Below are 25,995 nucleotides of genomic sequence, written 5' to 3'. Positions count from 1 at the left end.
CAGAGCATTGGTTTCAAAGTCTAATTCTCCCCCAGTCTAGTGATAGAAAAACATCTCCAACACTAACAACTTTTTCCAAAGACACAAGAGCATCCTTGGAGGGACTAGTTGGGGGAGCCACAACCACATGGAAGTTTGGATTTCCTACAGAATAAGAACTAAAAGAGAAAAGTACGGAAAAGAAAAGTTATGGATGCCCTCCAGGGCTGATTAACGTATATTTAGAATATAACAAAAAACATGGAGAAGCCAAGCAGGTAGAGATTATTATAAATAAGTCATAAATAAGACCACAGTGTAGGATTAACCTTGACGCGGCATTTTTATACTATTAACTTTGTATCATAAATTTGTAACAGAAACCCCTGTTTTGTACTGAATTAGTAAGAATTTAGACTGAATTAGTAGGAAATGTGAATAAACCAATCCCCATTTTTGTATGGCAGTGGATGAAACAGGGTTTAATTTGCAATGTTAGTTGTAAGCCATAGGGGTAAATTTACTAAAGGAAAATTTGCCATGGTGACGTTATTTCGGGACTTTTGAATTACTAACGGGCGCCGGCGTAAATTCACTAGCAAAGGAGATAGACTCTAATGCTACTTCGCACTATAACGACAGGCGTATTTTTGCTCTGAGCCCTGGACGCAACTTTGCATTTTAGTGAATTAGCATTGCCCTGGCAAATTTTCGCCTGGCGAACTGTGGCGATGTGAGCGAAGACGCCGCTGGCGAATTTCCGGAGGTTAGTGAATTTGACCCATAGTTGTTTAGCAAGAGACACTAGGGGGCAAATTTACTAAAAGGCGAAGTGACTAACGCTGGCGAATGTCATTTCGGTACTTCGCCGATTTACTAACGGGCACTGGTGTAAATTTGCTAGCGAAGGAGATAGTCTCTAGCGCTACTTCACACTCTAACGCTAGGTGAAGTTTCGCTCTGGTGAAAGAGCATTACTTCACGAATTCACTAAGATGCGGATTTTACTGACCGTTACCTCTTGCGCCAGACTTGCCTTTGCCACCTCAGACCAGACGAAGTGCAATAGAGTAGATAGGAGTTCCTCAAAAATAGCTGGTGACTTCAGGGTGATAGGCTGCAAAAGATCATACATTTTTTCTGGGGTACCCGGCTATTTTATTAAGGTTTCCCTGGGCTGCCTTGTATAGTGTAATGTATTCACATTACACATGTATACACAAATCAGGTGCAAGTTGCATTTAGAATTTTGAAAGTGGGTGTTGCTTCATTTACTGAGCGCCCATTGAGAATGGTGCTTGTGTCCTTTTTTACTGGGCACTAGTCTGGTGCACCAATTGATACAACCTGCTGTGGGAACCCTGAAGCAACATCAAGGTGATGGTTAGTGGTAGCGCTAAGGTTTCCCAGTGTCACTTAGTCTACAGTTGCTCACCGTTCATTGAAAAAGGTAGATAAATGTGGTGGCAACCATGCAGGAACATTTTTGGATGCAAGTACCTTAGTGAATGGTGACATTTTAGGTTCTCTGTTGCATCTATTTTAGAGCACCCGCACTTGGATGAATTTTTACAAGTGACCCCTACTCAGGGGCGATACTGGCCCCTCCATCGCCTGAGGCAGCAGCAGTTGCTGCCACCCCCCTCCCCCCGTGCACTGAGGGGGTCTACGAGGGCAGCACAGAGGGCCAGTACATTGGCGCTGAGAGCCTAACTGCGCTCTCTGCGCTAGAAGAGCCGAATTTCCAGTTTGAAAACTGGAAATTCGGCTCTTAAAGTACCAGGGGCTGCAATTTTTACTTAGTGGGGCGCTGCTGCCTGAGGTGACTGCCTCCACTCGCCTCATTGGTGAAGCGCCCCTGCCCCTACTTTGTCTGCCATATTGTTTTTTCAGCACCCACTCCTACGTTTCCAAAGTGAAAGTGCCTACCCATAAAGTTGATATACTGTAGTTAGCTATTGTTTTTTGGTGCTCCTCCATACAGACTTTACTTTTAGTAGTAAGTTAGGTTGAAAAAAGACACACGTCTATCAAGTTCAACCTACTTTTTTTTACCTGCCTAACTGCCAGTTGATCCAGTGGAAGGCGAAAAACCCATCTGAAGTCTCTCCAATTTGCCTCAGAGGAGGAAAAATTCCTTCCTGACTCCAAAATGGCAATGGGACCAGTCCCTGGATCAACTTGTTCTATGAGTTATCTCCCATAATCCTGTATTCCCTCACTTGCTAAACACCATCCAACCCCTTCTTATACCTATCTAATGTATCAGCCTGTACCCCTGATTCAGGGAGACAATTCCACATCTTCACAGCTCTCACTGTAACAAACCCCTTCTCAATATTTAGGCGGAACCTCTTTTCTTCTAATCGGAATGGGTGACCTTGTGTCAGCTGGAAAGACCTATTGGTAAATAAATCATTAGAGAGATTATTATATGATCCCCTTATATATTTATACATAGTTATCATATCACCCCTTAAGCGACTCTTCTCCAGCATGAACATCCCTAATTTGGCCAGTCTTTCCTCATAGCTAAGATTTTCCCTTTACCAGCTTAGTTGCCCTTCTCTGTACCCTCTCTAATACAATAATGTCCTGTTTGAGTGATGGAGACCAAAACTGTACGACATATTCTAGATGGGGCCTTACCATTGCTCTATACAGTGGAAGAATGACCCCCTCCTCCCATGACTCTATGCCCCTTTTAATACAGCTCAAGACCTTATTTGCCCTTGATGCTGCTGACTGGCATTGCTTGCTACAGACAAGTTTATCATCTACAAGGACTCCAAGCTCCGTCTCCATAATGGATTTGCCTAGTGCAGTCCCATTAAGGGTATAAGTGGATATTTTTACATCCCAGGTGTATGACTTTACATTTATCAACATTGAATCTTATTTGACACATTGAAATCACAGAAAACTGGCAGTGGGTAGTGACAAGTAGTGTTGCAAGATTTTTATATAAATTGCATTTTAAAGACATGATATTTGAAACAAAACAAAGCACCTACTTATATCTATAGTGTAAGAGATATGCTTGAAATGATCATTGTTGAGTGTTGAACCTGGTAAACAGTTAATTCCAGGGAACATTTTTGTTGTTGCAGCAAGTAAGGTTTTTATTTTGCAGGGTTAGGAAAAACCAAATAGATGGGCCCCTGGAGAAAATGGAGAAGAGCAGAGTGGGCCCTCCATTCCATACGGTCCCTGGAGACCTCCTTGTTCTGTAGGAGGTGTGAGACCCTGTGGACACCTCCTTGTGTTGGAGGGGAAGTATGAGGTCCCTGAAGACCTCCTTGTTCTGTAGGAGGGTGTGAGGCCCTGTGGACACCTCCTTGTGTTGGAGGGGGAGTGTGAGATCCCTGGAGACCTCCTTGTTCTGTAGGAGGTGTGAGGCCCTGTGGACACCTCCTTGTGTTGGAGGGGAAGTGTGAGGTCCCTGAAGACCTCCTTGTTCTGTAGGAGGGTGTGAGGCCCTGTGGACACCTCCTTGTGTTGGAGGGGGAGTGTGAGGTCCCTGGAGACCTCCTTGTTCTGTAGGAGGGTGTGAGGCCCTGCGGACACCTCCGTGTGCAGCGTCAGACTGGGCTGCCAGGGGCCCACCAGAAGACGTTAGGCTAAGAGCCCACTTTCAGAACTATTATACCTCCTCTCTTCACTCAACATCCTTGTTCTTATAGTCTCTTTTCTCCACATACTATACTCTATTCTTCCATTATTTAGCCTCTTTGTTCCTATAAAGAAATAGGGAATGACCATGAAATAGGCTAAATGGTTAGAAGCAAGAGGCCCACTGAAACCTGGGCCCACCGGGAGTTTTCCTGGTATCCTGTTGGGCCATTCCGACACTGTCCGTGTGTTGGAGGGGGAGTGTGAGGTCCCTGGAGACCTCCTTGTTCTGTAGGAGAGTGTGAGGCCCTGCAGACACCTCTTTGTGTTGGAGGGAGGTGTGATGCTGCCACAAGGTGAGCCAGGCCAGAAGCTGGTGAATTTGTATCCGTAGACAGGAAAGTCATAAGGGCTTAATGAAAAGCCTGAATGTTCCAGAGTGTGAAAGTTGCTCTGAATGGTGAGAACCCCAGAGAGGGGGGGAAATCCAGAGAATGGAGGTCTCCCTGCCAGATGCACAGTAGGAGGGGGATAGCCAATCACAACTTTGAATTTTGCATTATAAATTATCCCTTATACAAAATTTTTCACCATGCTTCGCGCAAAAAAAATTGCCATGCGTCAAAACATTTTGTTGTCCATAGACTTCAATGAAGTTTGCCGAATTTAAGCCTTTTTGCAAATTTTCAGGGAAGAGAAACAGGTCAGATTCGCCCATCACTACTCATTATTCAAGTGCTAAAAAAACATCTCATGGACCATTGGTCGAGAACCAATTTTAATGAAATCAGCTCACATTAATTTATAATTATCCAGTCTTTCCATGATTCATTATCTCAGACCCCAAAATTAACCAGTGAAATTTCATAGAAGGCCATGAATTTTTTTTTTAATTTCATTTGTTTTTTTTGATCAATAATGATAATCAAGTCACCCTCTTAGACAATTGACCTTGATGAGATAGGTTCAGAACAATTGATTCTTTTTTAACCAAAACAAGAAATCCCAAAATAGTTTCAAATCGATACTATCAAATGCATAGAGGAAATAATGGGAAAGGTCAAGCACACCAATGCTTATTTGTTTACATCAAATGGGAGTCAACACATTGTTCTACTTGTCACACGCTTGTAAAGATATGAATAATTTTAGATAAAATTTTGAATATAACAGAACCTTTCATCTTAAATATACAGTCAACTTTTACATTTTGTTATATAATATATACAGTTCATTCATTTTTGGTGTTAAAAAAACCTTTAAAAAAGTTTATGTAAAGGGTCAAATAAGAGAAAGTCTAAAACGCCTCTCTGTCTTCTTTCTCTCTTTCTAACTCCCTCTCTTTAAATTGTCTCTGCATCTCCTGCTCTTTCTTTCTCATTTCTATCTCCTCCTGTTTCTTTCTCATGTCTCTGTCAGATATGAATCTGAACATCTTTAGCTTCTGTTGCTCCCTTCTCATAACCGGATCCCCGATTTGCTCCAGGCAAAACCCAACATATTTAATCACTTTGCAGAAGAACCGTAGGACATCCTCGTGTCTTCCTCTTGTCTTTATGTGGTCTTCAGGGGTGCAATTTTCAAGTGAAAATACCCACTCCACACCCATGTTTTTAAATGTTCTCTCCACATCATTCACGTCCCGTTGAATCTTATGGAGGACAACGACAGGCCATATTTCTGTGAGTAAATAATTCATGATAATTATTTAAAATGTAAGCATGGCTCCCAAACTGGTGGTTGGCCAACATGGGGACAGTGGGAATTTGCTCTTTTAAAAGCTAAAAGCCCAGCTTGATGGTCATTTAGATTAAAATATGAGGAATAAACTCATTTTCTTATTTCTGTAACCTGGTTATGAGCTAAGGGGGCACTGACCAAAGGTTGGACCAACAAAGTGAGTGTGAACTCAAAAAGTCCGACAACCACTTGATTAAGATTTAAAGGATGGACTTTATGGTCGCAAAAATTTGTCCTTAGATGGTGCACCACCAGGAATAAAGTGTGCATGTTCATCAATGGCTTACATTCGAGTTTTTTTTTTTTATCACAAAGAGTTCTATTCCAATGAGCTGTATGTCAAGGTTCCTGCACTTTACACCTGCCCTTGACCACATGGTAAGGACAGGGCTTCACCTTATGACCAGCCAGAAAGGGCTGCTACAGTAGATATTTATTCACTTTGCTGGACAACAACTCCTTAATCTCTGGCACCACTGATGATTGCAGACCGGTTACCCTTCATGTAATTTGTCATTTCACTGATTCCATTCATGTTTGGTTGTGAAAACATGGCACTGTCCCTGCAGCTCCTGCAGCTGCAACCGGTGGGAATATAAAAAGGGAGGCAAAGACCCTTACATTCATTTATGCTTTAGCCCCATGGAAAGTGAAAGTAAGATCCACTGCTGAGTTCAAGTATTTTCACAGAGCCTACTATACGCCTCATATTTTGCACAGAATCAACCCTACATTTCCGGATGTATGCAACAAGTGTAAAAGCGGACACGCTGATTTCTTCCATCTAGCCTGGAGCTGTCCCTCTATACAAAAATTTTGGTCCGAAGTAGCAACATGCATCTCTCAGCTAATGGCTCTACCGATCGAAATACACCCTTTGGTCTTATTATTAAACTACCTCGACGACACTGTTACCTCACGGACGGAAAAAACTCTGCTTACTTTTCTGCTGTTTTTTGCCAAAAAAGCAATTGCTATGAGATGGAAAGATGACCTCCCACCAACACCCACTCTCTGGAAAACATTGGTTGAGCAAACTCTACCGACCTTGGAACAAATCTATGCAGCTCGTGGCTGCCCCTCGAAATTTTCTAAAATCTGGACTCTCTGGATACTACAGTATGAATCCTATACTAATAGGAAACAGACCTCCCCTCAACCAGCTCTGGACTGGCTTAATGATCTGGACTAAACTTGATATTACTCGTGTAGGGCTTTTGTCTTTTCTGTTTAGGTGGTTAGCTCCCATTTCAGAAGCTAGATATGATCTGAGGTTATATGGTTGGTATTAACTTGGTCTCAGTACCTATGTGCGAGGTGGGGATACCACTTCCTACGTAGTGGATATCCCTTCTTCCTCTTCTTGATCTCCCTTTGACTAAATCTTTCCTCTCTTTCTTTCTCTCCTTTCCCTGTTCTTACTTATCCTCTCTCTTACTGTTCTCCCCTGGGGTTTAATGTTAAAATGTCCAGTACAATGTGGTCATGTCTATTTTGGCTGTAAGTCATTCCACTGTACAATTCTGTGCTGGTGATAAATAAAAGTTTTTTAAAAGAAAAAGATCCACTGCTGAGCTCATCCCCATGGAATCTCATCAGGCTCAAAGCTGTTAAATGATTTAACGCTTATAAAGCGGGGCTAGTGGTGAACTTTTATTTGGGGAGGGTATAAGGCTCCCTTATCATTTTTAGTTTCAGTAACTTGTAGACCAAGTAGGGATTGAGTAGTATTAATTACTGCTGGACATCAGTAATTTTATTCTTATTACTTTTTATTCTTCCTGTTGCTTTTACTGTTGTCTTCCTTTTCTCGTTATTTCTAGCACACTATAGAGTCTTCAGAAGCCTCATTTATGAATACAATGGAGTAAGCCTACCATACTGGTGGGGACACCTTTATGTACTGTAACCTATACCCGGTGGCAGGGACGTGTCCCTATCAGCCTAGGGGTGTTATGGGTATAAGTAAAGGCATGCTTCTTGTTGGACTCTACTCAAGAGAGGGGGATAGGGTCTTTTGGGAAGTGTGAAGCTAGGAGCATCAGGATGGAGAAGCCTGGATCCTAAGGTAGGGGAGGAAAGGGACCTTGCATGATGGCTCATATAAGTGAACTAATGTCATAGCTTCCTCTAGGTGTGTGAGATAGGCAGAGTTAGTTGGTAGTCTGGGGTAATTCTGAGGAGACTTCAGTTGGTAGGACCCAGTGTAGCATGTGAGATCCCTTGTGGCAGACGGAGAGATCCTTGTAAGTTGGGGGCTGGACATCTGGGGTGTGAATAATATCCATGTGAAATGACCAAGTTATGATTAGTTGCATAAAAACCAGGCGCACTACCAAACAGAATCTCAATGTAGGTTGACAATCCACATAGGGGCTACCAAATGGCCTAATTTGGCACCCCAAGAACAATTTTCATGCTTGTGTCTCTCAACTAACTCCTTTTACTTGTGAACGTTGCTCATGAGTTCACAAGGTTGGGGATCCCTGACCTAAAGTAGAGGTGCCTGTGAGAATCGCATGTGTGTGTAAAATGTAACTTGCAATGCAGTGACTGACACTTGCACTTATGTTCATAAATACCCCTTATAATGAGTTTTTATAGTTACAAATGGGTATAGACTAATATAGACTAGGCAGGTCACTGGGCCCCTCCTTAATTCTTTCCAGAATATTTAAATAGGAAATGTTGCTGAACACGCTGCTTTTCTGCGCTGCATTCAGGGGGTTGGGAGTTTATTTGCCTGAGTCAGTGGGTGAAACTGAAAGCTCCAGCGCATGGGAATGTTTTTCCTCTAAACTGTCCATTTGCTGCTGTCACTTATTCTTAGCATTAACACTGGCTACTGTTCAGTCTACTATCAGGCATTAACAGTTCATGTTCTGCACTTAAACTTCCATTTGCTTCTATAACAAATGTAAATCAGCAGGAAACACAATGTTTAAAGTATAAGTAAACCTTAAAATTAAGTGGATATAAAACGAATGAGAATGCAATTCTAAGCACTTTAGCAATGTACATTCATTATTGAAAACCAGTTGCAAATTGTCAATTGTCTGCTTTCTACATCATACTAAAAGTTCATTTAAAGGTGAACAACCTCTTTAAAGAGGACATATACCATAATTTTTAAAATTGTATGCCCTTATAGTAAATATACAAAAATAAAAGAAATCGCTATGTTTATGAAACGTCAGATCAAGTTATTTAAAAGGGTTTTGCACCTTAGTATGATGTAGAAAGCAATATTTGCGATTGGTTTTCATTTTTTATTATTTGAAGTTTTTGAGTGTTTTAGCTTTTATTCAGCAGCTCTCCAGTTTGCAATTTCAGCCATCTGGTTGCTAGGGTTCAAATTACCCTAGCAACCATGCATTGATTTGGATTAGAGAGTGGAATATGAATAGGAGAGGCCTGAATAGAAAGATGATTAATTAAATATTAGCTATAACTTTAAAATTACACAAAACACCAGGCCCTGATGGGTTTTCTAATGCCTATTACAAGGCATTTTACAAATCACTCCGACCTCATTTACTTAAGGTGTTTCAAACTATTATGGAAACAGGGACTATCAACCAAGAATATCTTCAGGCCCATATAGCAACAATTCCTAAACCCGGGAAGCCCCAGGATCAATGCCAAAGTTATTGTCCTGATAAATATGGACCTTAAGATCTATGCCAAGCTTTTAGCTCAGAGACTCAATCAGATCCTGCCTACCCTAATTAATCCAAACCAAGTCGGATTCATTCTTCACAGTCAAGGCTCCGATAGTATGAGAAGAATCCATAATATCACACATATTCTCAAAGCACAGCAAATCTTAGCACTCTTGCTATCGCTGGACGCAGAAAAGGCATTTGATAGGGTCAACTGGGAATATATGGAGGAAACACTTAAACACTATTAACCAGGTGCTACTTTTCTAACTAGGTTCTACCTTTCTCAAAGATGTCCACCTTTTATATACTAACCCCACTGAGAAGGTCCACTCGGCAGGGGCCCTATCGAATGCCTTTCATATCGTAAATGGTACAAGATAGGGATGCCCACTCTCCCCTCTCATATTTGCATTGATGGTAGAACCCTTAACTCTCAAAATCAGGGACAACCCAGATATAATGGGAATATTCACCCCTTCAGACCAACACAAGATAGGACTGTTCCCAGACGGTATTCTTTTGACCCTCAGAAATGTAGCGATATCCCTCTCTAACTTATTTAAGGAAATAGCCGAATTTCAAGACGTGTCGTGGCTTAAAATAAACCACTCCAAGACACAAGCTCTCCCGATCAATATCCCCCATCCAATTTTACAAGGCTACAAGCTTGTACAATTTCGATTGGAGGGAGACCCATATAACTTATCTAGGCCTATAATTAGGTTAAATTACCAGCCATTATTGAAACTGATTGAGTCGGAATGTGCCAGGTGTAAATTTGACTCTATATCTTGGTTAGGTAGAATTGTTTCATTAAAAATGAATATTTTGCCCAAATTACTGTATCTTTTTAGGACACTCCATATAACGCTCCCATCACACTTTATCCCGGTGCTACAAAGGATTTTTAATAAATTCATCTGGGCAAACAAACCTCCCCGGATAGCATTTAGTTGCTCCCAATATCCCAGAAGCTGTGGTGGGCTGGGAATTCCAAATGTAAAAATGTATTACTTTGCAACAATACTTGAGACAGTGGTCCATTTACATTCATCTCTTGGTGTGAGGAACTGGGTCGACCTTGAAACAGACTTTGCAAAAGATAGAAATGATAGAGATGTTTTGGCTCCCTAAATCTAGTAGACCCCTATCTACGACTTTGCTACCAACAACAAAAATTTCATTGCATATATGGGACATTTTGGTAAAAAGGCTCAATGTGAAAACATTTCCATCATCCTTGACTCCTCTGGCAGCGCTAAAATACCTAATTCCAAACATAAATCTCCATGAATGGTACAATAAGGGGGTTAATACCATTGGTCAGCTATACTTCGTAAACACTCTGAAATGATTTGAAGATCTAGTTGAAAAATTTGAACTGCCCTGCTCTCAATACTATACTTATCTCCAAATTACTCACCTCTTGAGAACTACAGCTACAAAAAAATACGACAGCACCATCCATTAGAACGCTTATGTGGCAAAGCATGGAATGGCAAAGCCATTATTTCAGACTGTTACAAACAACAACTCCAACTCGCGGATGATTTGAAATTTCTGTATATGTGGAAATGGGAAGAGGACCTCCAAATCTAGATCTCTCCAAATCAATGGCAAAAAATTCTATCGGCACCTAAAGGAGCCATCAGCTGCACGAACCATCTAGAAACACATATCAAAATCACACATAGATGGTATCTTACTCCAAGACGTATAGTGTAGGTAAACTCCCCATACTCTCCGCAATGTTGGAGGCAATGTGGCCAGACTGGCTCTCTTTTTCATATGTGGTGGTCCTGTCCCATAATACGCCCTTTCTGGACTGACATTTTCAATTTGATCCAGCAACGTCTGGGATGCTCACTACCTTGTCAACCGCAAATAGCCCTTCTCCAACTCTACCCGGAAAAAAGTGTTGGCCTCAATAAAAGACTTTTATTTCATATCTTCAACTCAGCTGCCAATATGATTGCCTGAACCTAGAAACAACCTATAACCCTGGACACGCAACACCTGATTAATCAACTAAGCGCAAGAGAGAGTATGGAGAGGATTGAAGCAATGTCACCAGACGCCCGACTCAAGTGTGCCCAAATTTGGGATCCATGGCACCCTGTCCCTGAACCTTCGCCTGCCAGGTATTAATGAGAACGCCATGTACAAGTTTCTTTTCTCTTCTTTCTTAAAGGGATACTGTCATGGGGAAAAAAAAATTTTTCTAAATGAATCAGTTAATAATGCTACTCCAGCAGAATCCTGCACTGAAATCCATTTCTCAAAAGAGCAAACAGATTTTTTTATATTCAATTTTGAAATCTGACATGGGGCTAGACATATTGTCAATTTCCCAGCTGCCCCAAGTCATGTGACTTGTGCTCTGATAAACTTCAATCACTCTTTACTGCTGTACTGCAAGTTGGAGTGATATCACCCCCCTCCCTTTCCCCCCAGTAGCCAAACAAAAGAACAATGGGAAGGTAACCAGATAACAGCTCCCTAACACAGGATAACAGCTGCCTGGTAGATCTAAGAACAGCACTCAATAGTAAAAACCCATGTCTCACTGAGACACATTCAGTTACATTGAGAAGGAAAAACAGCAGCCTGCCAGAAAGCATTTCTCCTAAAGTGCAGGCACAAGTCACATGACCAGGGGCAGCTGGGAAATTGACAAAATGTCTAGCCCCATGTCAGATTTCAAAATTGAATATAAAAAAATCTGTTTGCTCTTTTGAGAAATGGATTTCAGTGCAGAATTCTGCTGGAGCAGCACTATTAACTGATTCATTTTGAAAAAAATTTTTTTCCCATGACAGTATCCCTTTAACCCTTATTCTTTATAAAAGCCTATACTATAAATGTGCACCTTAACTTTCACTGCATTGCATACTTATATATGACTTTATATAAAGATTCTTCATATATGCAATACTGTAATTTGTGATGTGACTGTTTATAGGCTAAAATTTTGCACAATAAACTTGCAAGTTGAAAAAAAATAGCTATAACCATAAATTTGGAGCCTTAAAAAACATTTCTTTTTAGATGGGGTAAGTGACCCCCATTTGAAAGCTGGACAGGGTCAGAAGAAAATAATTTTAAAAACTATAGAAAATAAAAATGAGAATGCTGATTCCCAGCATTATGTCAGGCATCTGAGTCTTATCTTACATACAGAGATTATTGTGCTTTTTTATTTCATTATATGACACTGGAATCAGACATCTGTCAGCTGATCTGAGCATGCTCGGAGTCCTGGGCTACACCACGTGGGTGGCACCGAACCTAAATGCAAATGTGACAAAAGTGCATTTGAGCATCAAAGGTGTAAAACCCAACCTACAGATGATAAATTAATGAGTGGAAACAATATATTTGGGGGATTTACTAGTCCCCTAAATCTAGCGTGCCTGCAGCAGACTTTGCAGCTTTTATAAAATGATGCTCTTGCAATCAAATGCAAAACAAGAAGCTCTCGCCTTGACTTCAAGGAAATAGAAAACTTTTACCACATTTACCATTAACGATAGAAATACAGGGGAAAAAAAAATGCAGATCAAGAACTGCAAGAAACGATTTGTCAGCTGTGATAAGGCCGATTTCAGGAAAAATCTGATAGGTTGCTGTGGCCTTGGGTACGCCTGAGTATTAGTATGTACTTACACAAGTACTGCAGTCTTAAACTGGCACTAAGCACTAGTGAGTGTCAGTTGGCACCAGTCGTTGGTAATCTTCACGTCTTGTTCTGGAGCTTCATCAATTTTAGCGCATGCTGAAAAAGGGCCGAATCCCAAACGAATCCTGGATTCGGTGCATCCCTAATAAATATATATATATATATATATATATATATATATATATATAAAGTTTAGATTTTTTGAAACAATATATATTGCTACACAACCCTTTCAATCTGGTGCAAATAGTCAAAAAACAAATGTTGTATGTACGGCACAACATACAAACCGACACAAGTCTCAGTGTTATAAACGTTAGAAATGCAAAAGTTCAAGTGTATTCTAAAAAAATCCTTACCATAGGTCAATGTTTTGGCTCAAACTTCTCAAGCCAAGGGCACAAATGGCAATTTTTGCGTATTTAGAGGGGGCAGTAGCTGTTGTTGAGGCGCCAAATCCTTGTTTCCATAGTGAATGGGATTTGTTGTATTTTTCTATATGAACATTCAGGATGAGCTGCTCATTTCCTAAGTAAAGGTGGAACACTAGGTGCCACTGAATTACCGGATACACCTTTTGTACAACTATTTATTGGCCAAAGCCAATTCCCACACAAATTCTCTTTACTGTATAAAATCTTCATAGAGACCCAAACCGCTCCCACAAGCATTTACAAACAAAAATGGGGAAAACGTTACTTATTAAGATACCGAGTGGTTCTCCATTGTGAGAAAAACTGCAATCTGCACCAAATTACAAGAGCATTATTATAAAATCCTGGCACAGAAGTATAGAGTTCCTACAAAGGTATCTAAGATCTAGCCAGATCTATTTATCAGATAATTGCTGGAGATTTGGTCTTTCCAAGGGGAATCTCATGCTCATCATGTGGTCGGCAATGATAAATGTATCCCTATTTACTTTGCATTCCTCTCAGGATTCGGCACAAAGGGGACACTTAGGGGTGTTATTTATCAAAAGTCAAAATGGAATTCGAATCGAGTTTTCCTCCAGAAAAAAAATGACTTGTGTGCGTCAGATTTTTTCAATGCAACATTTTTTTCGACATACAACATTTTTTTTTCTCCTATTGGAATCTATAGGGCAGTGATCCCCAACCAGTAGCTTGTGAGCAACATGTTGCTCTCCAACCCCTTGGATGTTGCTCCCAGTATCCTCAAAGTAGGTGATTATTTTTGAATTTCAAGCTTGGAAGCAAGTTTTAATTGCATAAAAACTAAGTATACTGCCAAATAGAGCTTCCTGTAATCTGCCAGTCAACATAGGGGCAACCAAATAGCCAATCACAGACCTTTTTTGGCACCCCAAGGGACTTTTTCATGCTTGTGTTGCTCCCCAACTCTTTTTACATTTGAATGTGGCTCACGGGTAAAAAAGGTTGGGGATCCCTGCTATAGGGCATCATTTTCTAAGCAAAGACTGCCAAAAATTTGGCTCATCGCTACATCTTCAGATAGTTCAAGGGACCTCTGCCATCGAATTCTACATGAACTCGGCAGGTTTTAGTTGGAAAATAGTCGAATTAGAACTGTTTCCAGGGTTGAGGTGTGATAAATCTCACATTAGACAGGTAATAGGGACTTAGATAGATCCTAACTTTGTTCCACATAAGAGGTGTCCTCAGAGGAAACAGGAGAAACTACACTGGGTAGAGTGATATCCCCTCTAAAGCCCTACTAGAGGGAAGACTCTGCTATTGGTTATTATGGTGAGTTTACACTGACTACTATTCAATGACTACTCTTTGTATTGTTGCTCTATTATTCCATGTGGATTTGTGTTAATAAATCAGTTCTATGGTTAAGTTGAAGGAACCACTGGTGCCCAATTATTGTGCACTGCAGACAGTTACAGTTGTACAACACCCCATCTCCACACCATTGCGAGGGCTCACCCTCTGAGGAATATAGGTCTCATCAAGAGCCATTATTGGATAAAGCTACATGTGCGAATAAAGAGCCACTCATGTAACTATAGCCTTACAGTAGCAAAAGCATTAATCCCCAACTACTGGAGATAGGAAACCACTTTCTATAAAGGAATGGCCTCTTAAAATCCAAGAAATATATCAGTTTGAGAAGCTCAGATCTAACAGAAGAAAACATATCCAAGATGAAAAATTCAGACAGAAGTGGTTCCATTGGCTTCTTTTCCCAGAATCACAAGAAAACTCAGCCTTAATCACATAAATTCCAAGTCATGTCACACAGATATACTACTGCCAACTCAAAGGACCTACCCCCCTCCATACATGTATTTTTAGCTTACTTTAAACTAACGAGACATAATACTATATGTGACAACTAGCATTACAGACCATTTTGTTGATACTTGTTATTGTTGGCATATTTTTGTTTCAAGAGCAAGTATTAGGTGTTTGTGGTCTAATAGCAAAAATACGGAAAACATGAAACTTTGGAGTAGATACTTTTATTTGCACACCCGGAGCTCTTTCCATCATAAAAATAACACTTAGTACCTGGAAGACATTGATCTCAATCAGTACAGAAAATATCTGCCTATAAAAAACAATGGCTTGTTCAATACTGTGTATAAACAATTTAGTTAATAATGATGTCTGAAGAACCTGGGTGTAGGACTGACACACTGCGGACATTAATGACACCAAGGTTCACGCACAGAACTTAAAACAGATTTGTAATTTAACGTAATAATTCAGTGTTCTGTAGAAATTGTTAGTTCTGTGTCATATTTTTAATAAGGAAATTCTTCCTCTTAACTTGTTAACTGAGCGCCTATAAATGTAATCGACCCCATCTAAGATGTTGGTTAGAATGATGAAGGGCAGTATCTCTGAGAACACACAGATGACATGGTCCAGGTTTTATTTTTGGCAATTATCTTATATTTTGGGCCATTGCTTGGGACGGGTGAATTTGACCCGTTTAGCAGGACCACCGACCCACCCGGAACTTCTACCCGCAACCCGCAGGGTACCACAGGTTTTTGCGGGTAACCCGCAGGTACCCGACCCGCTGCAGGACTCTACCCCAAGTGATTGTATTGACTTACCTGAAACCAATGAGCACCACAGAGCACTTCTCTTCCATCTTCCGCTTTCTTCGCAACGGCTGCGCAGTAGAATGAAAAGCTGAACTTTAACTATAAGTTGGCTATTTCATTCAACTGCGCATGCGTTTGCTCCAGGACATTTGAAGCAAGAAGAAGCTGGAAGAGGATCGCTCCATGGTTCTCAGTGGTATAACCCCGGGCCAGTACAGTTTTCTGCTGATAGGAGCACCGGCCTGGGGTTTTTTAGGTAAGTCAGTACAATCACTTGGGGGTGCCTAACATTTGGCACCCCCATGTGCAGGATGCCTTTCCGTCTCCTTTAAAAGAATTAAAAACTCTTGTCTGAAGAGTCTTTATTGAGATGAACTCAACTCAGATGAGACCAACTAGCATCTTGATGGACATGCCTCTCTTTTTAACCTCAAACTTTACATAGCTGAACTCTCACTATAACTTACTATGTTGACCTGTGTCAGATATTCCTGTCTGGTATCTCCAGAAAGGAGATTGAATTTTTTGTTGTACCCTATTTGTAATCCCTCCAACCCTAATATGATATTTGATGTTGCAACCTTAACATCTTTGCCGGGTTCCATGTGAAATTTCTTCACTATTTCATCTCTGGCATTTTTTATGTCCTCCAGCAACGTGGTATTTATTTTGCTTCTGAGCTTTATCCATTGGCTCTGAGAGGCGGTTGAGGATTTCTCTGCATTTCTTCTCAGAGGAAACTTCTAATGTTTTCCAAACTTCCTCTTTTTGTTTCTTTATATTCTCCTGTAATGTAAAAATAACAAAATGTTTATTAAGTGTATCCTCAACAAGGTGGTCAAGAATTAATGTTCTCAATTACAGGAACTATGTCTTTTTTTAAGATAATGAAAAATTATTAGAACATATTTTTTATATTAATGTACATTAGTATATGGCACAACAGCCTAAAATTTTTGAGCTGAAATGTGCTTATTACAGGGCAATATCTATCATTGAATAGTTGTATGATATCTCTCTGTATAGCCTATAAGAAATGGGCTTATTTATCAAAAATCAGATTTTTGAAATTTTAGAGGTTTTTGAAAAAAAGTAAGACTTAAAAAATCTGAATATAACAAACTCGATTGAATACAGCCATGGAAAAAACTCGCATACCTCGAATTTGTGAGTTTACAAGGTAGAAGAAACTTGAATTTGTGATTTTACAAGCCCCAAAAAACTCGAAAATCTCGAATTTAAAAAATGTCTTGAATTTTGTCTTCAAATTTTGTCTTCAAATTTTTTAACGTTTTTTTGTGCTTAATAAATACCAAACTTTAAATTTTTTGAAAATATAACTCAAATTTGTGAGTTTTTGTGCAAAAAATTTAAATTTTGGCAAAAATTCTAAATCGAACTTTGATAAATACACCCTTTAAGTGTGTTGTTCCAGCAGAGTTGTGCTTAGTACAGGATTTTTTTTGTTTGATGAGTAAACTTCAGAAGAGAATGGCCAAGTTGCCCTATTTACTGGATTCAGTAGTCTAGCTAAGCTACCCACATAATAATCATAATTTATGTGCAAATAAAGTGCACAGAAAACAAGCTAAATGTGCCCTTATTTTGTACTTTGCACACTGCCTTCCTTCTATGTAGAATTGTGGCAGGTTTTAGAGCATTGAGATCTAGTCCTACGGTGCTCTTGCACTTTTAGTGCACCTTAGTACCCTTGCACATCTGATTGGGAGAATATTAAATGGCCCACTACTGTCTTGCATTATAATGCTTGTGATATTATAGAATACACATGGGCACTGCATAATATCAGCAAAATGTTATCCAAGGGTAGCCTCTGTTGAAGTAATGTAGCTTACTGGATTCCGTTGACTTGATCATGACTAGAAGACTTCTTCATGACCTGCTCTGTAGTAAAATCTATAACACATACCAAACAACAAGGTGTCTCCATGACCCTTTGACTCCTTCCTGCTTATGCATTTCACGCGATTGGACGCTTAATCAAAATATGTGTGGCACCACAGGGGTTAGAGACATTGGGTGCAAGCCTAGGGGCCTCACATCTCATTAATCCATCACTGCCAATAACAGACCAACTCTGTAAAATATGTGGTTTTGGTACTTAAGCAGGGAGCTAAGAGGGTGTCTATAGGGATAAAACGTAATACAAGCTTATCTATAGAACTATAGATTCAGAATGGCGCTGCTTAGATCGAAATGTTAAAAAATGCATCTTCCTTAAAAAATAAAACTTACTGCATCCAGTGACAACTTGGCCTCCTTCAAGAGTCTTGGCCTCAGCATTATTGTAGCTAAACTGACAAAATGTTTCCATCATCTCCACAAATCCCGGTGATAACTGCTTCTCCGGGACATTTTCCAGGTCACACACCACCTCACTGTCCGTAGAAGGAACGTCAAATGTGAAACATTTACGGACAGGGAACCTTGCCCTGAGGGTTTTCCTGATAAAGTTTCTTTTATCCAGGGTCCTTACAACTGCAACATGAAGATAAAGTCCATAACCTTATCTCGTGGCATAAAAAAGCTATGTTATGATTAGGAAATATTAGCAACCTATAAGCCGGCGCAGAGTCAGGGAAGGCGCTTGAGGAGTTTGGTCGCCGCAAAAACGAGGCAATTAGTCGCCATAGGCACAATTCTTTGAGCCCAGAATACTGTGTAAAGAGTTGTACATCATCTGTATGCAGCACTGCCCACACCTGCCATTGTTGCATTCAGTTTGGGTGGCACTTGGACAGGACGTGGGCATCACCTGCCACAGCCCTACCTTGAGCGCCACTAAAAACAGACAAGGAAGGAGTGGCATGGGACTTCAGCTGCAAGGGAGCTTTAAACTTAGACCAATGAAAAGAAAAGGATACTGCAATGTTTTCACGGCATCTTCATCTATGGTTCCTTTGCTGTTATATACCAGGGCATTGCTCAACAGCAATGAGAGTGAGAGGATAGCTCTCTCGTTCCTTGTATCACCCTATAAAGCTACACAAAATAATGTCACTAGAGAGGTCTCCATAAACGCCTACAGTAATATTTTTAAATTAGACTTACCTTGAGGACATCCCCCAGTCCTTCTGTGTCCAATAAAACCAAGGTGCGTGCTGATTTGTCAGGATGAGGGACACACCACATTCAGATGCCCTTTGTTTTAGCCTCCACCGTGTGCCCTAAAGGGAAACCACCTAACAGGGAGAGACATTCCATATGGACTCATCAGCTTTGTCCATTTGGTGAGGTACATTTTCCTGAAAATCTAGAATAATTTCACCACGGAACCTACATTTTTACTCTGATTTTAGTACAAATGTACAAAGGTCAGTAATTTACATTTAATAATATACTGTATGATAGGTTAAATCATGTGCTTTCTGAGCCTAGATCTTCCATGTCCTTGGTTTGAAGATCTAAGAAGCATAGAGCTTCAGCTCCATCTAGCCCATTATTGATCCTCAACTGCAGCTCTCAACAGATGGAGGACCACATGTTGCAGGCAACTTTTATTCTGAGGGCTTCTTAGATACTAACCTTTCTTTACTCTGGCCAATTTGTTCATCAGATAAGATTTCCCTGAGCGATATGGTCCTGCAATGGACACCACCACCAATGGCTGTGAGATCTTCTCCAGAATTTGCTTGGCTTCTTGATTCAAACAGATCTTTTTGTCTGGTTCATTCTCAATTAGACAGATGGGTTGGTTCATCTTTGGGATTGGAGCCATGTTTAACTAGACCGATTATTCCAGAAAGACATTTTATGTGTGACGGACAATGTGAATACATGTGTCTTTGTCTAGTTGAGAATTGACTGGGCAGGTTTGAACTGCTTGCCTATTATTATGACCTGGAGATCACAGAAGGGGAGGAGTCGAAGGGATTAAGCTAAGGGGGCAGATTTGCTAGGCATTTATACAGCTGCCAGGTTTGTGTAAGTTTCTGTCAAATTTGTGGGTTTGTACCTCAGCAACAGCTGGAGGGCTGGGAGTTAAAAGAACAAAATATTTCCATTGGTAAACATAACATCTAGGTTATGGAAGTATTACATGTCACATGATCTCAATAAGTCTACGCCCCGCCCCAATTAATTAGTAATGTGATTGATTTTGATGTGACTTTTGTAGAGATTTTTCTGGCATAAAAGTGACTTTTTATCAGTGATAGAGGCAAACAGGAGCTGAGGGGATTGGTTTGCCCCCATTTCTATTATTTTGCCTCAAAAATGTATTATTTGCACTGGTGTTTCTCTCCTAAACCCCGTAATCCTAACATGACCTAGAAGCCTCCATTCTTCACTAAATGAAGAGCCTTGTTACATACCCCTACAGGCACCCCTCTACCGCATCTATCAACCCGACCTTCCATTGTAGAACAACTCTCTCCTTCCCCATCTGTATGATCTACCTGATTTCATATACTGGTCACACCTAGGTTTCAGATCTTCTACCAAGTGCACAATTGCCTACATATCAAGACCTACAGGAAAGGGTACCAGAGCAACAGGTGCAATTCTATAGGTACCTCCACCTCTTTCAGGAGCAGTTTCACACCCTGCTTTTTTTCACTGCTACCCTAGAGAGCAAAACTCTTATGCAAGTTTTATAAAGATATCATGGAGACAATCAAAGCCTACCATCTCTGGACACAGTCCATTCCAGATCTCCACCAAGACCAATGCGAGGAAGCCGTAGACACTGCCTATAACTTCTTAATCTCAATTAAAGACAGACATATACAATACAAATTCCGCCATCAAGTGTATATAGCCCCTCTTCATCTGAAACGGTCCTGTGCCCCTGATGTATTGTGGGCCACTCACTACTTGAATCTTCTGTGAGAATCTGCTGAATTAACTTCCCCTTTGTTATTCTCTGTGCTGGTGTATCTGTCTATACCGACTGTGCTTGCATTCTTCTTCTTCTCCTCTAGTCTCCTATCACTTTGTCCTTCCAGCGTTCTCTCCTTGCTGGCTCTCCAACTCCTACTCTTTATACTTCTCTCTAAAACCGGCCAACTTCTCTCTTCTGTACAATACTTGTTATTTCCTGATGTTGAACTGCATTGCACTGGCAGCTGGAGTCAAATGGAAAGTGAAAGGACAGGCGCTGAATTACGTTCAGAGAGGAAAATGCTCTTATGCTCTAAAGTTCAACTCTATTTCTTTCAAATAATTGTCTCATATCTCACTGTGTTGGAGTGCTCCATCGTCTCTTATCACAGGAGAACAAACATCATATAAAGTATTTACAAAAAATAGTCGCTCCCTTTTTAAAGGGGAGGTATAAGTTAACTTTTAGTATGTTATAGAGTGGCCAGTTCTAAGCAACTTATCAATTATTTATTTTTTTTATAGTTTTTGAATTATTTGCCTTTTTCTTCTGACTCTTTCCAGCTTTCAAATGGGGGTCACTGACCCCATCTAAAATCAAAAGCTCTGTAAGGCTACAAATGTATTGTTATTGCTACTTTTTATTACTCTTCTTTCTATTCAAGCCTCTCCTTTTCATATTCCAGTCTCTTATTCAAATCAATGCATGGTTGCTAGCAATAGCTGGAACCGCAAATTCGAGAGCTTCCGAATAAAAAGCTAAATAAGTCAAAAAACACAAATAATAAAAAATGAAAACCAATTGCAAATTGTCTCAGACTATATTTATTTCTAATTAGTGCTGGGGAATCAACCTCATCTGCCAGATAAAGGAAGAGCCGGCAATGTCCTTACACATCTCAAAAGAGAAAGAGAGAAAGTCGACATAAACACTGGATCTTTATTAAATACTCACTTTACTGAAGATAAAATGTGGGATGACATCACAAAAGTGCAAAGATGTCAGACATGTGGTTCGTTGGCACTTCCAGTTCTCCAGCTGCTGCTGAGTAGTGATGGGCGAATTTCTCCTGTTTCACCGGAAAAAATTGCAAACTTCCCGCGAAATTTGCGACGCAATATTCGCAAAAAATGTGTTAATTAATTAAATATTAAAGCCCAAAAAGTTGCTTGCGTCAATTTTGACACCGGCGTTAGTTAATGGGTGTCCCAATAGTGTTGATGCACGGACATTTTTACTTTTCGGACGTGCATCCAAAATTTTGCAAGGAGATTTGCAAATTTATTTGCCGGCAGCAAAACTCGGAAATTTGCTGCAAATTCACGCCAGGCGAATTTATTCGCCGATCACTATTGCTGAGGTACAAATCCATATGTATATATACAGGTATGAAATCAGTTATCTGGAAACCCGTTATCCAAAAAGCTCTGAATTACGGAACAGCCTTCTCCCATAGACTCCATTTTATCCAAAATTTTAAAAATTATTTCCTGTTTCTCTGTAATAAAAAACAGTATCTTGTACTTAATCCCAACTAAAATATAATGAATCCTTATTGGAGGTAAAACCAGCCTATTGGATTTATTTAATGTTTATATGATTTTCTAGTAGACTTAAGGTATGAAGATACAAATAACAGAAAGATCCGTTATCCAGAAAACCCCAGGTCCGGAGCATTCTGGATGACAGGTCCCATATCTGTACTTGATCCCAACTAAAATATAATTAATCCTTATTGGAGGCAAAACCAGATTACCAGGTCCAGAGCTGCCACCTTAGGGACCCCCAGGCTCAGTTGTGAGGTCTTCCACCGACACCCCAACACTCCCTCGCTCACACCTATTCTCAGTTTTGGGTGCAATCAAGAGGGGAGCTCAGAGGGGGCGCCTATAGTTTCAGGCGGGTCTTGTTCAGCGGGTCCCAACTGCCCAGTCTGACCCTGGGTGCAATAACAGCAAACCTTAGTGTTTGTGGCCCAAAAAGTCTGAAATCTACCTGTGTGCTGAGTGAGAGGAGCAATTTCAATTATGGATCCGCACACACCAATTTTCTGCAGTTTTCTTTAATTTTTATTCACCACCAATATTGGTGGTGAATAAAAATTAAAGAAAACTGCAGAAAATTGGTGTGTGCGGATCCATAATTGAAATTGCTACTATTGGAGGGCCTCGTCAGGCCGGAGGATAACCAGCACCACTAAAGCAGAAAAAGTGAGTAAAGTTCCAGGTGTGCGGTGTAACCATTCCAATACAACTGAGTGAGAGGAGAACACCATTAAAGTTATACATATATACCGTATATACTCGAGTATAAGCCGAGTTTTTCAGCACCCAAAATATGCTGAAAAAAGTCTACCTCGGCTTAAACTCGAGCTGATCGATGCGACGTGCCTCTTCCCTGAAGCGGATGGCTGTGATTCTGACCCGCACCTGCCGCTAGAACTCCTTGCTGTTTGGGATGCCATCTTTACTGTTGGTAAAGCCACAGTACCCGACCAGAGTAAGGAGGCACAGCGGGCTATGGCTCGGCACGTCAAAACTATGGGGCTTGTGAGCTGTGGGATACTGCACGCCGCAGGGGCCCCGGCAGCTTCCGCACTTCCTGATTGATTTTGGGTAGCCAATGATAATTTGGAGGCTCCTCCCCTTATCCCTGTCCAATCAGATGCTCATTTTTGTTTTGTACAGGGTTTGTACAGATTCGCCATGTGACACAATGAGACTCTTTAATATTAGACAAGCGACAGTTTTAAAGTTCTGTAATGGTCAGATAGGGGCTGAGTGTAAGAAACCTTTTTCTGAGTTCTCTTAGGTATTCCGATCCAGTGAGTACTCGCACACCCTGGCCCTCCCAACGATAGAGATCCCTGGTGCACAGCGAAATGAGGAAACGGCAACCTCACGATCCAATGGCAGCAAGAATTCGTGTGCCGGTGAATTCTTGCTGCCATTCTCTTAGGTATCCCACAGCTCACAAGCCCCATAGTTTTCACGCGCCGAGCCATAGCACCCCTGTGCCTCCTTACTCTGGTCGGATACTGTGGATTTACCAGCAGTAAAGATGGCATCCTGGACAGCAAAGAGTTTGAGCGCATTTGAATGATGTCACAGTCGTGGTTACCGTTCCAGCGTGTCTAGCAACCACTTCCAGCAGTAAAGCAAGACTAAGGTAGCTGCACGGCTGCTTAGGAGCTAAGCCCCGGTCCCAGGAGCTGCTGTATTTCTCACCCTAGTCTTATACTTGAGTCAATACGTTTTCCCAGTTTTTGTAGGTAAAATTAGGTACCTCGGCTTGGCTTATATTCGAGTATATTGGTATATTGGGCACTATTGATATTTTTTTCACTGGCTGGAAGAGCTAAAAGAGGAAAGTGAGAGATGATATAAAACTGGTTAATAGATATAGTGCCATGCTCACACACACTAGAGTCCTGCAGCGGGTTGGGTACCCCCGGGTTACCTGCAAAAAAAGCGGGCACCTTGCGGAATGAGGGTAGGATTTTCAGGTGTGGGTCGGGTTGTGGGTCTCATCTAAATTTCTTATCCTATGTAATATTGTCTATATTTTACTACTTTACAAAACTTGTTTCTGCCCGCCTCACTTCCGGTTTGCAGCAACATCACCTGTTTGCGGGTAAGGCAGTTGCGGGTCTGGGTCGGGTAGCGGACGAAATTGGGTAAATATACCGGTTGTGGTTTGGGTCGGGTCCGTTTCTTAAAAATTAGTTCCATGCAGACACACACAGGCACACCCCACTGATACCTATAAACAGTTTATATTCCACCTCTGAGAGAGAACTAGTGTTTCCAGGTTACTTACAGGAGTAACAGGAGAGTCGTGTAGAGAAGAAGTGTCTGTCCCACACTCACAGCACCTTGTACAGCCCCCCTGCACTCAACTCCCACGTGCTCCGTGATTGCCTTAAAGGACCAGTAACATCAAATTCGTTGGTATAGATCGGAGAAAAAAAAAAAACACCAGCACAAATGAAACTTTAAAATCGCTAAGTCTTTATTAAGACTTTATTTTTTTTCGATCTATACAAACAATTTTTTTTTTTTAAATTTGATGTTACCGGGCAGCACTTGCACCCATAGCTTTTCTAAATGAGACCTGCCCTGTAATATAGTGTCCTACTGAAAATTATCATTATTGTCATAGATTCACAGGAGGAGGAGGTCATTCTTCCACTGTATAGAGACTGGTAAGGCCCCATCTAGAATATGCCGTACAGTTTTGGTCTCCATCACTCAAACAGGACATTATTGTATTAGAGAGGGGACAGAGAAGGGCAACTAAGCTGGTAAAGGGGAAATCTTAGCTATGAGGAAAGACTGGCCAAATTGGGGATGTTCACGCTGGAGAAGAGGCGCTTAAGGGGAGATATGATCACTATGTATAAATATATAAGGGGATCATATAATAATCTCTCTAATGATTTATTTACCAGTAGGTCTTTCCAGCTGACACAAGGTCACCCATTCGGATTAGAAGAAAAGAGGTTCCAGCTAAATATTGGGAAGGGGTTTGTTACAGTGAGAGCTGTGAAGATGTGGAATTGTCTCCCTGAATCAGTGGTACAGGCTGATACATTAGATAGGTATAAGAAGGGATTGGATGGTGTTTAGCAAGTGAGGGAATACAGGGTTATGACACAGATTTGAGAATAAGGGTAGGACTACACGGCCGACTTGGATGCGTTTCCGTCGGATCCGACGCTGGGCGACAGGAAACAAGGTAATTAACAGAAAAGTCGTATGGACACTTTTGGACTTTTCTGTTAATTACCTTGTTTCCTGTCGCCCAGCGTCGGATCCGACGGAAACGCATCCCAGTCGGCCGTGTAGTCCTACCCTAAGACGTGAGTGAGAGCTGATTGTGCCTCCCCCGATCACATTGCAGGAGTCAGTGGCAGCTGCAGCCTCATACACTCAAACTTTGTTTCTTATTTTCAGCCTGGTCACATGATGCTCTGTTAGACTTTGCCTTGGGGGGTGGAGGGGAGAAGACAATTGTTTGTGTCTGTGACAGAGACTGGGATCTGGTGCATTTGTGTGTGTGTGTGTGTATGTGTGTGTGTGTGTGTGTGTATGTATGTATGTGTGTATGTATGTATGTGTGTGTGTATGTATGTGTGTATGTGTATATGTGTGTGTGTATGTATGTATGTGTGTGTGTATGTATGTGTGTGTGTATGTATGTGTGTATGTATGTATGTGTGTATGTATGTATGTGTGTGTGTATGTATGTATGTATGTATGTATGTGTGTATGTATGTGTGTGTATGTGTGTATGTGTGTATGTGTGTATGTATGTGTGTATGTATGTGTGTATGTATGTATGTGTGTGTGTATGTATGTGTGTATGTGTATATGTGTGTGTGTATGTATGTATGTGTGTGTGTATGTATGTGTGTATGTATGTATGTGTG

At 40.9% G+C, this 25,995-nt stretch overlaps 1 pseudogene; it reads right to left on the bottom strand.

Annotated features, from left to right (window-relative positions):
• Positions 1–15,998: 15,998 nt before the first annotated feature.
• Positions 15,999–21,632, bottom strand: LOC108703888 (annotated as a pseudogene).
• Positions 21,633–25,995: the final 4,363 nt, after the last annotated feature.

This window comes from Xenopus laevis, chromosome 9_10L (genome assembly GCF_017654675.1).
Source record: "Xenopus laevis strain J_2021 chromosome 9_10L, Xenopus_laevis_v10.1, whole genome shotgun sequence".
Taxonomy (NCBI): domain Eukaryota; kingdom Metazoa; phylum Chordata; class Amphibia; order Anura; family Pipidae; genus Xenopus; species Xenopus laevis.
This window is presented reverse-complemented; position numbering and strand designations above follow the sequence as displayed.